This window comes from Lycorma delicatula, chromosome 3 (genome assembly GCF_047948215.1).
Source record: "Lycorma delicatula isolate Av1 chromosome 3, ASM4794821v1, whole genome shotgun sequence".
Classification (NCBI taxonomy): Eukaryota; Metazoa; Arthropoda; class Insecta; order Hemiptera; family Fulgoridae; genus Lycorma; species Lycorma delicatula.
The window spans coordinates 51,153,849-51,166,172 of record NC_134457.1 but is presented as its reverse complement, the minus strand read 5'-3'; the positions used below and the strand labels follow the sequence as shown (position 1 = coordinate 51,166,172).

The 12,324-nt window shown below is 31.4% G+C and overlaps 1 protein-coding gene across 1 annotated transcript in view; it reads left to right on the top strand.

Annotated features, from left to right (window-relative positions):
• Nucleotides 1-12,324, top strand: part of LOC142321587 (multiple PDZ domain protein-like) — a 1,133,813-nt gene that overhangs the window by 180,989 nt on the left and 940,500 nt on the right. The gene's annotated exons all lie outside the window — the stretch shown is intronic.

The window sequence follows — 12,324 nt, the reverse complement described above, 5'->3', positions numbered from 1 at the left end:
CTTTAAACTTTTTTAGTTTTTGATTAATACTAGAATGATATAAGTGAAACATTTTGTTCTCAGGAAAGTGAATGAATGATTATTTGTTTTTAAATGAAATTAAAATCCTTAACTAACACCAGTGAGCTAAAATTTCAGTGACAAATATCTCTCCGGAACAGCAGTATTTTATGTTATATATGCTACATGATTTTGAATACTGTCTATGTGAAAAAACGGATACAATTTTCCTTATTTGCACTTTTGCACGATTAATTTAACAAAAATTGCCATCTTTAAAAAGAGTTTATGGCAGTATTGTAGGAGATTGTTTAGAATCATAATGAAATTTTAAGATTTTAAAATCCTAGCTTTTATCATTTGTTAATATAAACTAGTACTGGGTGTTGTAAATTACTGAGTAGGAAAAAAAGGTTCAGTTCTCGGTTACGGTTTGAATTTTCGTTGCTAGATAGAATTATTTTAGAAAAGGATAGTTCTGTCTTTTTTCTTTTGTATCTACCATATATATATATATATATATATATATATATATATATATTTATTTATTTATTTAATTAGTTTTTATCATTTAATGACGTTAAGAAAAATTAAAAACTAATTATAACAGGTCTGGGTAAACGTAATTTGTATTTTATATCGTTCAAAATTGAAATTATTGATGCCTATTTTTTTGGTTTTGGAAACTTTCAAAATTTTTAATTAATTCTTTTTTATTGAAAATTGTTGGTAGACTCGCCGGCACATGTTTGCGCAGGGACTGAAACCCTATGTAATAGCATTTTGCATGCATTGACCTGTGTTAAGCAAACTAAAAACATTGTCATTTTCTGTATATCTTGTGGTACGATAATGTAAAAAAGAGGTTTCATAAACTTACTGTAGTGTATTTAATGGTTGAGTTATTCTGAATTATATATTGATGTTGTGATCAAGGCCTACTTCCTGTTGTATAGCAACTAATAATATTAGAATCATTCATGAATGATACACGACTGACGTGCTATTTATGAATTGTTGTAAACACAACACGCAATTATAAGACATTTACCTATAATTCTAAGACATGTTACTTATTTAAATTTCATTTAATTATTTTTAATCTGCTGTAATCACTGCGTTGTGAAGAATCGTATGTCGCACATCGCTTGTATATGTTCTAGAAGTGGTTATTATAGAAACATTTATTGCGTTGTATATTTTATTTAACGAAGCGAATAGCTGCTAATGATTTATTTTTATTATTTGTTGTGTCGCTTTCATTTAAGGCTTAGTCATAAATTCAGTCATGTAAATTTTTAATATTTCAGTACAGTTATTTTCTTTTAAAATGCCCAAGTTAGGAGGAAAAGGTACTGCAGATCATAGTCAGGAGAGGGAATTGTATTCAGTGTTTACAATTTCTTTTTACAAAACAATGCCGGAATTGAGAAAAACTGAAGTGCCGAATACGGTTGTTCAAGCGACAAAAATATTAAAACGAGCGGTCCAAAGAATTACAGCAGAAAGTAAATCAAATGAAACTGAGAAGCCATCCGTGTTCGTTTCGCCGAGAAAACGTGTAAATCGCCTCAGTACTGTGTACAGTTTAGATTCGTTTGACACGGATGCTTTGAGACGTTTAATAAATAACATTTTTGTAATCGAAAAATGCGTTCCTACTGTGAAGAGAATTATGCCAAAAGCCCGCGAAAGTGAAATTAATTTCAAAGAGAGTATAAGATCTTTAAGGAGAATATTATGTAAAATGGAAAAAAATGAAGATAACCCGAAAATGCTGATAGAACAGCATGACATTAAAATGCAAAGAATGAAATTTGTACGACAAATTTCTCTATTTTTCTAAGAACGAAGACAGATTACTATATCCAGATGAAACCTACATTCACAGTAGTCATGCGAACCAAAATCGTGGGTAGACTCAACAAACCTTCATGAGGGACTGAAAACAGCATCTAAGGGCTCACTGTTCATGCCGTCTGTAATAAAGGATTCATTAACAGTGCTTTACTTATGTATGAGTCACATAAGAAAGGAGATTATCACAAATCTATGGATTCCGAAAAGTAAACGAAATGTTAAAGGGAGAAGTGTTTTCCCAACTTGCCACTTCGGTCGGTCTTTGTTCTTGATAACGCATCGTATCATAACGTTCTGCTACAACAGCAGCCAAATTCTAACTCTTTAAAAAGCGAAATGACAAAATGGTTAGCCGAACAACGAATTAACTGTTATCCTGCTATGACGAAAACTGATTTATATGATATTATAAAATTACACAAAGAAAATTGTAATAGATGGCATTTTCGAAAATTATGATCACACAGTTCTACGGTTGCCACCTTATCACCCTGACTTAAATTCCATTGAAATGATTTGGAGTCGTGAAAGGGCAAGTAGCTAAAAGAAATACAACTTTTAACATTCGAACGTTCTTAAGTTAGCCGAAGAGGAATTTCATAAAGTGTAAAGCTGAGTAGAGCAGTGCCTGCGAGCATGTTCCTACTGCATGTTCATTTTCAGCGTAGAAAATGAACATTTATATGATGCGCACATCGATAGTTTTGAGATAAATGTGAATTCAGAATCGGACACAAACTCTTTAGAATCTACCGACGACAGCGACTTTGAAATTTGGGAGCTACAGCTATAATGCGAGTAGAAAAAATAATTATTTAAAGTACTTAAAAATAATAATATTAATTGGGATAATAGACTAGTTTTAATTAAATAGCATAGTATGTATTTTTGATGATAAATATCTCTATATTAATCTGACAGTGTTTTTAGTCGGCCTACCGTGCCAAATGTTTGCCGAATGCTAGAAGTTTTTTGTGCCAACTTACTTGCCGGTAGTTATAAAGTTATACAAGAACGTGGTACGATCTTGGCTGTACGATACAGGTAAACAAGGTATCTAACAATTATGGTAGGTGAGCGGGTGAAAGTTTAATTTTCACGAGTACTTTGTTGAACGATGTCTTGTGAAGTCGGTTTTTACATAAATAATTTTTTAAATAGATATTTTCTGAGTACAAAGTCTTTGAAAGAGTAAATCTTCGTAAGTTGCTGTAGTTTATAAGGGTTTCGAGTAGACTTATCTTTGTTTTGTTGTGCTTTATTAGTGTAAGGTAATGCCTACCTGGCTGGTTGCTTGACTGCCTGCATCGCCTTCTGCTACTTCATGCATCTTCTGTAAAGAGCCCTCAAGTCGTTATCCACCAGCGCTGTTTGTATATCTAGTGTTTCAAATCTTGAATAAATTGAGATTTTCTTTCCCTCTTAAATAGATACGATATTCTCGTTTTGAAAGTTTTGGTACGATCAAATTAACGCTAAATAATAGTATCTTTCTCAGTTATATCTAGCTCCGTAATATTTATTGAACGTAAATATTAGTGTACTACTTAACAGCTGAAGTTGTAATAAGACAAACTGAATATAATGTTATTCAATTTAATTACTCTAATAATCAAGTAAAGCTAATTACTTCTACATTATTATGTACAATTGTAATGTGAATATACTTATATATTGTAATTATTAATAATAATAATAATAATTATTATTATTACAATTACAATTACTGCGATAATTATTAGTTGGTATGCTGTCTCCGTGTTTTGGTCTTTTCACTCGTTGTGTGTATGTTCCTTCCCGTATGAATCCTGCATTGTAATCAATTGGTGCTTTAGCTTTATAGTTGAACTTTTCGATCTTTGGTGCAGTTTTTTAATAAGAACGTTAAACTGTGATTCGAATCGGATAGTTTATTTTAACTATGATCTGTGGTTGTGAAAAACTGTATTTTTACTCTATAGTTTAACGCCGTTAAATTAAATAATATTCATTTTAATCCCTTCGCGAAAAAGAAGGATCTTTTTCCTCGAATTGTTCGTAGTATTCTAGGACTCTGTTTCGTTTCTGAAAACCTACGTTTCTATAGAATAGATTGGCAGTATATTGGTTGGTTAAAAGTAATTTTTAGTAAAATAATGTGGGATACATTTTTGATTATGTTTGTAAGGGGATTTTAAGCAAAGAAATTTATCCTTATCATTCATGTTAAAATTCATGCCTTTATTTATCTTATATGCGAGTAGATTTAATTTCCTTTCGTAATACAAAAATAATTGCATTAACATTGCAAATGTGATAAGTAAAATATTTTTGTTAGTAAAATTATTCTTTGTTAGATCATTTAAGAAAAAAAAAAATTATTGTCAATGAGTGGTATTTCAGTGGCGAAGATTGTTAGTTCCAGCCTTCCCCGGCCAAAGCAGATACATTTTAATAACGGGGTCTTCGATTCCGTCCTTTGTGTTGTTGGTTCTAATTAAAAACACGTCCTTCATAGGTAAAATCCGTGATTGTAACAAGATTCCTGGTCTTGCATTACACGAACAAGGGACGCGAAATGCTTACGGTCCTCAAATCATGAAACTTGCGCTAGATATGTGAAGATTTTATTTAATATCATGCAGATCAACCGATTAATTTCTTAAGGAGGCCGATATACTTGTAAAGTTGAAAGGACGACTTAATCTGAAAAGAGGGATGTCTGTAAATTTTCAATACGCTAGTTTCCATATTCTTCGATTGTGTTTCGGTTAATTATCGCTTTTATATTTACTTTTTCTTACAAGAACCTTTTTTTCGTTATTAAGAATACTTGACTTACCAATCTACCTATCTGATAATATTTTCTCAATTTTAAGGTTGCAGCGCGATCTTTGTTTTCTTAAGTAATAAATAAGCAGTGATAACTTCTTGTTTGGTAGTTTAGTTTGAAAGAAACTTTGGTAGGAAAATTAGACTATGTAAAGTCAAAGAGGGGAAGACACATATTGATCTAATAATGTGATGCAGATGTTAGCTAGCGTATAATGTGGTTCGTCATATTAAGTGCCTGAAGTTTGTCTTTGATTGGTTCCCATAGTAACATACTACACAAACAATCAAGGTCAAATTTTAGACACATGTCTTAACGAACTACCACTCGTTGATATATCTACTAAGCTACAATGCTACTTATTTATTCTGTTAGTTATCAAAAATAATTTAAGTAGTCATTACTTACTTATTCATTGTATTGGAATAAATAATCTACAACAATAAATTGTTGTAGATTTCAAATGGGTTGCTTTCATTTTCATCTGTAGTTAGATTCTCCCTGAACGATTAATTTTTTGTTTGTGTTAGTGTGTGATTATGCTGTTGTTCATTAGTGTGTTAGTGTGTAATTATACTGTTGTTTACGTTCATTAGTTACATTACGTATTCTGCTTTTTTATCAGTTAATAAAAACTGTTTCTCACTTCTTGCGAGTGTCTTTTTATTCTTTGTTGCAATGGTTCTGAAACTTTTAATTCTTCCATAATTTTAATCATCGTTTTTCTTCATTTTGATTATCGGGTATGTGAAAATGTTATATATGACAAAGATCTGCGTAGCGAATCGGAGTGGTATAGGAGTCTCTGCTTTTGATCCGAAGGTTCCAAGTTCGATTCTAGTCCAGGTAAGGCATTTTTCACACGCTACAAAATTAATTATCATTCATCAGTAATGGCTGTTGGGTGTCAGGCTGTTGCAGTATAAATAAATAAATTATAAATTATTGAATATTAAAAAAGTTATGTTTGTTTCATTCAACGTTTCTAATTTCGTTGTTTAAAATTAACTTGTGTTTTTCAGTGGCCAGTTTTACTTTTATCATGTCAAGGATTTTACATCGATAATTATTTTATTTTTTACAAAATCTTTTGTAACAAGTATGAGCTTTAGAGTTTCTCACGCTTCGTTGGGGGTTTCTCCTCCTTTGTCGATTTAAAAATTTTGAAACAAAGCAAAAATAATAATAAAATTTTACTTCCCATAATTATTTACTAATTATGATATATTTTTACCACTCTTACATTAACGCGCTCTTGGACTATGTATGTGAGATTCATGGTACGGAACCTTTCAGACGAATTTTGAAGCACTTGCGCTTATCCATTCGTTCTGAAATTGTGCACACCGGTTTTTCTCCTGATGACAACACATTCTAGCAACATTTTCAACTCGCTAAGATGCGTTAATTAAGTTAACTTTAACTATACTTAAATTGTGGTAGCGTCTTGGCCTTTCATCCGGAGATCCGGAGGTTCGAATCCCATGGCATTTTCACTTGCTACAATTCATTCATATCATCCTCTGAAGCAATACCTAACGGTGGTCCCGGAGGTAAGAAGAAAAGAAAAAACTAAACGTAAACTAGCGTCACGCGCTAGCTGATAGCACAGTTCATTCAAGAATTGTGTACAAATAATGATACTGTTACTCTTTTGTGAATGGTTTTTGATCGTACTCATATTTAGATATTTCATTCTGTGATTGAAATGTTTACTAAAAGTAAATTGATTAAATTGAACGAAAGTATCTTTTCTACGGCCGAGGAAAAAATTCAAACTCGTCACGTCAAAATTCCTGTCCAATGACGGGCTCGTTCGGGCGTGTGACGTCACCCTGGTTCTTGTAAACAAGGACTTGGCGAATTTTCAGTAGTTTTTCATTAGGTGAGTGGAACCTTCGTCTTTTTCCCACTGTAGTTAGCAGGAGAACATTCTTCTCCGCTATCTCGGGCCCCGATAGGACTATCGGGCCCATATTTCTGATCTGTGCGTTTGAGGTCCTTCCCTACCTAACACCCATCTCCAAAACTTTCCAAATCCTTGCTGATTTGGTTTTTGGTCTTCTGGCCGTAAATTGGGGTTTACTCTTCTTTGACCCCCCCCCAAAAAATACACTTACCCCCAAATCTATTTTGGCCGACCCGTCAAATTTTGACCTCCCCTCTTTTAGGCGATTCATCACGCATATGAAAAAATTGGCAAAAACATCAGATTTTTAATTTGAAGCTATGACTTTCACATAATATTACATATTACTATTCAAGCTTCTTGTTAAATCCATTTTAAGATAGTGCGTTTAATTTAAGAATGGTGTTTTAACATTTTTTACATATTCTTTTTTATTTTAATAGTGAGCAGTTTAAAATGAAAAGTCGGTTTCTTTAAATGTCTACCCTCTTTAGACGTGACCCGGCTGTAAAAAAAAAAGTTATTTCCACAATCGAAGATTCCAGCAGTAAAATTAAATGGAAGCGATATTTTCCTTTCCCATCTTCAACCCTTTCGTATCATTCATTAGGATGCTTCCTATAGTTAGTAGAAAACTGCTATGAAATGTTTTTTTTTTTTTTTTATTTCGGCTACCCTTAATCGAGTTTTAACTATTATTAAAAAAAATATAGTTTGCGAGTTAGCGAACAAGCCATTTGAACGTAATATTGACTTTGTTTTGCCTAGGGTATTTAATTAGATATTGATCCGTACTCCTTTAAAATAGCGTTGCCAGTGCAATGAAATTAAAGTTTCATTTTTAAAGTTGTTTTTTGTACGGGTCAAAATCATTTTGAAAAAAGTGCTCCCTACAAATACTTACAAGGATCTCAAACAATCGTTTTGTAGGAGTCTCCAGGGAACGAATAAATTCATAAACAGCTAAAATTGATCAACTGCTTGTTTTGACATCAGTTAAGTATATTGTATCGTTTGGTTGGCTTATTGCATTTGTTTATTCCAATAGGACCTCATCATTTTCGAACCAAACAATTTGAAATCTTTTAATTCTGTTTAAGATTCCCATGTGAGATTGGTCATGAATAACGGCGCACCCTAATCTTTCTAAAATCGCTACATCCTTGTGAATCGACACATATCTTTCAACAACAAAGTAGACTGGAATCTTGTGTTGTTCCCAGGACCTATGATGAAGTGTGTAAATATTTTCAATATAAAAAACCTTGAAATATTTTCAATTCAACGATTCTTCCATCATCTTCAATTCTATATGAATCTTAGTATTCAGCTAATCCGGTATTATTTGATTTCATTGGTTTGTTACTAGTGTTTAACATCTTGACCATTTATGTTAATTCAAACGGTAGAATGAAGAACTCATCTCTATTGGAAATTTCTAAAATCATCATTCTTTTTTTTAGAGATAATAGTAAAACCGTATTAGTCGTGGTTGTTTTTTTTTAATTATAAGATTATAGGATCTCGGTTATTTCTACTTTTTAATTACTACTGATACAATTGCAATGCTTATTTCTTTTCAATAGAGTAGTAGTTTGTATTCCTTCTGTTTTTACAGAGATGGATGCAATGTTTTTTCTGTCATAAGATAATTTTTTTGGTCGACCTTCTACAACTCCGTGCAAATACATTCCTTCCTGTAATTTAGATATTGATTATTCGATACACCTTTCTTCGCATAAACTTTCAATCGACGACTGTTGTACCTGATCAGACCTCGTTGTATACATTAGCACAGGTGCGGTTGACATATCTATTTCTCGCTGACATTTAATAGGTTTCCCGTCGACTACATAAGTAAAACCCTGCACTCCTACCTTTATGAAACGTAAAATAAGATTTCCCCTTCCATTTTATATCATCTCGACTAGTAGATTATGGAGTAATCCGACTTACGGATTTTAAAGAATTTTCATATCTTTTTTCTTTGTCATTTTTTGTTAATGTTCAAGTTATATAGTGGATACTTTTTAAACAGCGTTAGATTACGTTTATTTATTTGCTACGTTCGTTGCTTACTAATAGATCGATAAAACTTGAGAACGCATGTGTAAACGTTAGGGTAGTTTTCGTGCGTGTATTTAATATATAAATGTCTTGTTTATTTAAACAGATGAACGGATGCCGGTTCTGGATTACAATGTTGAGCAGTGTAATACGAGGAGAAAAAGGTGTTTTATAGCCTACAAACGGGATGGCGAGTACGTACTTTTAGTACCTCCTTCGTATGTTAGACCATTCATTGCCGTTCTATTTCTGGAAAACAAACAATCATATATTAGTGCGTCTCTCTCACCCCCTCTCGGACTGTCTGTTTCAGTCTTTTTTATACATTCCTGTTCTGATTTTTTACTACTAGTTTCTTTAGCCCGTCTAGATTTCAAGCCGGCCCTGTATAACATAAAACTGGCAGTTCTGTTGTATTTTGATGTTATACGTCTCTTTTAATAAAGTTTTATCTGCCATTCCTTTTTTTATTTTTATTTTTTTGTCGAAAGAGTAGTAGTAGTATTAATGGCAGTAAAATGCTATTAACTTTACCAGTAAGTTAATTCTGTTTGGTTTAATGATTACTTAACCTTCCTATATAATTTAGCTTAAAAGTAGTTAATGTCGTTATCAGTAAATGAAAGAATAGAGAAAAATATTTTTTGCGGCTTTTATATACGTTTTTTTACCACGTTTATTTTATTAATATGGTTATTCTTAAGGATTATTTTGATATAATTGATGTATTACCATTAATTTTTGCTTATCTTTTACTCAAAGTTTAGAATTTATAGATTAGATTAAAAATGACTTTCTCTTTGTTTATTTCAACTTTATATTACTAAAAATAAAATACTTCTTATTGTCTGTAAGAAAGTTTTTTAATAATGTGTAATAATTAGAAATAGGATATTTCTTTTAACTACCTTTTTTTAATAAAAGTATTTCTGAGAGAGAGAGAGAGAGAGAGAGCGCGCGCGCGCGCGCGCGCGCGCGTGTGTGTGTGTGTGTGTGTGTGTGTGTGTGTGTGTGTGTGTGTGTGTGTGATTGAGAGAGAATGAATTGATCTGATCTTGTAAAAATTCAAGAAAATTAATTGGAAAAATTAAGGTAAAAAATTTAATACTTATCCTTCATTCCACAGTACCTTACCTCACGCTCTTTCGCAAAGATTTTAAATCGTATCTCCCTCCACCTTCTCTCATTTTTATCAAGACTCAGATTTTGTCGCGTTTTTATTTTTTTAAGAACGCTTTTTTTGTCTTATACTTTAAATAAAACTAAAACATCTTAAATTAATTCAAAAATGCACTAAAAAATGTTATTGCTTGTTTTCAACAATTTAGTGTTTTGGTTTTATTTTTTCGCCGGCTTCTAAAAAATGGAAATTTAAAGAATTTAGAAATATTTAAATTTTAATGGGTTAATTTTAAGTCGATTTTATTTATTTATTTCTTGATATTTTTGTTTTATTTAGATTTTCATTGCGGTATCATTTTATGTTACTGAAAACAATTTGTACTCGATTTATTCACAGTCTGTGACACTATTGTCGTCAAAGTTATTTGATCGTTTTAAAAATAAATCAAAATTTTATTCACGTGACTTTTATCATAACGGTAGATGTAGTATGCGTGTAATGCATTATTAAATTAAAATCATTTATGTCAAAAGCTTACATACTGAAATGATTTAGAATGGAAATAAAACATTAAATCTTTCTATCATACATTATCGGTTGTCGTAGGCGTCGTTCTGGAACATTTGACGTGACGTAATCCGCAGTTTGAAAAAGAAGCTAGGTGACGTTGATTGACAAAAAATGACACGAAAGAAATGTATTTTTAGTATTTGTTCGTAAAAGACAAAATTGGAGTCTATACTTCAATAGGATTGTTTTGTTAACTCGATTTCGTCTTATTTTTTATAATCATTAATAATAAAATTATTTTTTAACAGTTGGATTTAAGAAGATGGGAAAATCTTTTGAAATCTGTCTTACTTATATGTATAGTTTTTTAATTCCTTTAAATTAATATTTGAAACATAAAATAACTTTTAAAAAAATAAAACATTAAAGTATTATAAAAAAGAAGAAGGGTGATATTACTGGAAATGAAAGTCATTTTTTCTATTAAAATGGAATAAAATATTTATGTATTACCGGGTGTCCGAAAAAGAACTCCGATGTTTTAAATTAAATCTATTACATTTAGAAATACAAATATATGTAATATATATTTTATTACATGAAGTACTAAGTGTAAAGCTTTTTTACCTCTTATTTAACTCAATCTGCAAACGTCTGCCTCACCTAACCGGTCAATAATCGGTCAGATGTCTAACCGATAATCTACCTCATTCCACCTTTTGACGAGCATGTCTCCCAGGAATCGCTTCTACATGTGCTATTATTTTTTTTTTTTGAAGATGGCCAAAGTACGGGGTGTACGATTATTTTCCATATTCCCAAAACAATATATATACGCAAGGGGGCGGAGCATCTGGACTCTCATTGCTTTCGTTGTCCTCATGTTTGCTAGAATATTAAATATTTTACAGATATTCTTAAAGAAAAAGGGTTATTTTTTCTTTAATAAATATCTAACCCCCAAGGGGGGTTAGGGCCCCGATATACAACCCCGATATAAAACCTTCGTTAAGATAACTCGAATGTATTCTGAAAATTTGAAAGCAATCGGTGTGTTGGTTCTGGCGTGATGCTTCTGTAAACAAGCAGAGGGATAGATCCATAAACTTCTGGATTGATGCAGGGTGTTTATAAAAGAACTCCTCGGTTTCAAATATTATTTAAACAGCTTTTTATTTAACGTATTGCTTACATGAGTATTTATTCTGAAAGGGTAAATTCTGAAGTTTTTTTTTTTACTTAAAATACTTCGATATGTGCACCATTTGTTGTCCTGCACATGTCTAGACGGTAATCCAGCTCTTCGCATGTGCTCGCCAGCGTATAGGGTGTATTTGGATGCTGCCGCCACAAACGTTTACTGCTTTATTTTGAAGGAATTTTGTCATATATCTTGTAGCCATTTTCCGGTAGACTGATGAGTTTTTAATGAGAAATTTTATGTAACCTAATAAAAAGAACGGTTACGATTACCTCAATAGTCTATTAATTACGTAATTAATAATTCTCGATAACTTTATAATTAAAAAAGATATATGCATTTAATGTTAGATTTGAAAAAAACGACAATTATTTCAATTTCATTCTTAATCTTTTGTTGCAGTTAAAAATTTGTTAAAAATGTTTTTACGATGATTAAGGTGGAACAAAAGTTGCCTAACACTCTATAAAAACCAATTGCCTTAACGGGCAAAACTGAAATTATTTAAATCCATTAGGAGGCTTAAGTGGTTTTTTGTTCGCACGTGTAAAAAATTATTTAACCACGGTTTTTTTTTTAAACGGATCGTCCCGATTTTATATCCATTTACAGATTTGTGAAATAAATTAAATTATTCATTTAATTATTTACAGACGTAATTTTCATTAATAAGTTTATTTTTTGTACTATGTATATATATGTATAGAAGTGAGTCTATACATTTTCCTCAAAATCTGCTGTCGGACTTATGTTTCTTTAATTTTTAAATAATTTTTACTTATTTATATTTTGTTATTATCGTTTAAATGTTGGAGCTTTAATGTATTCAACAGGATTTTCCA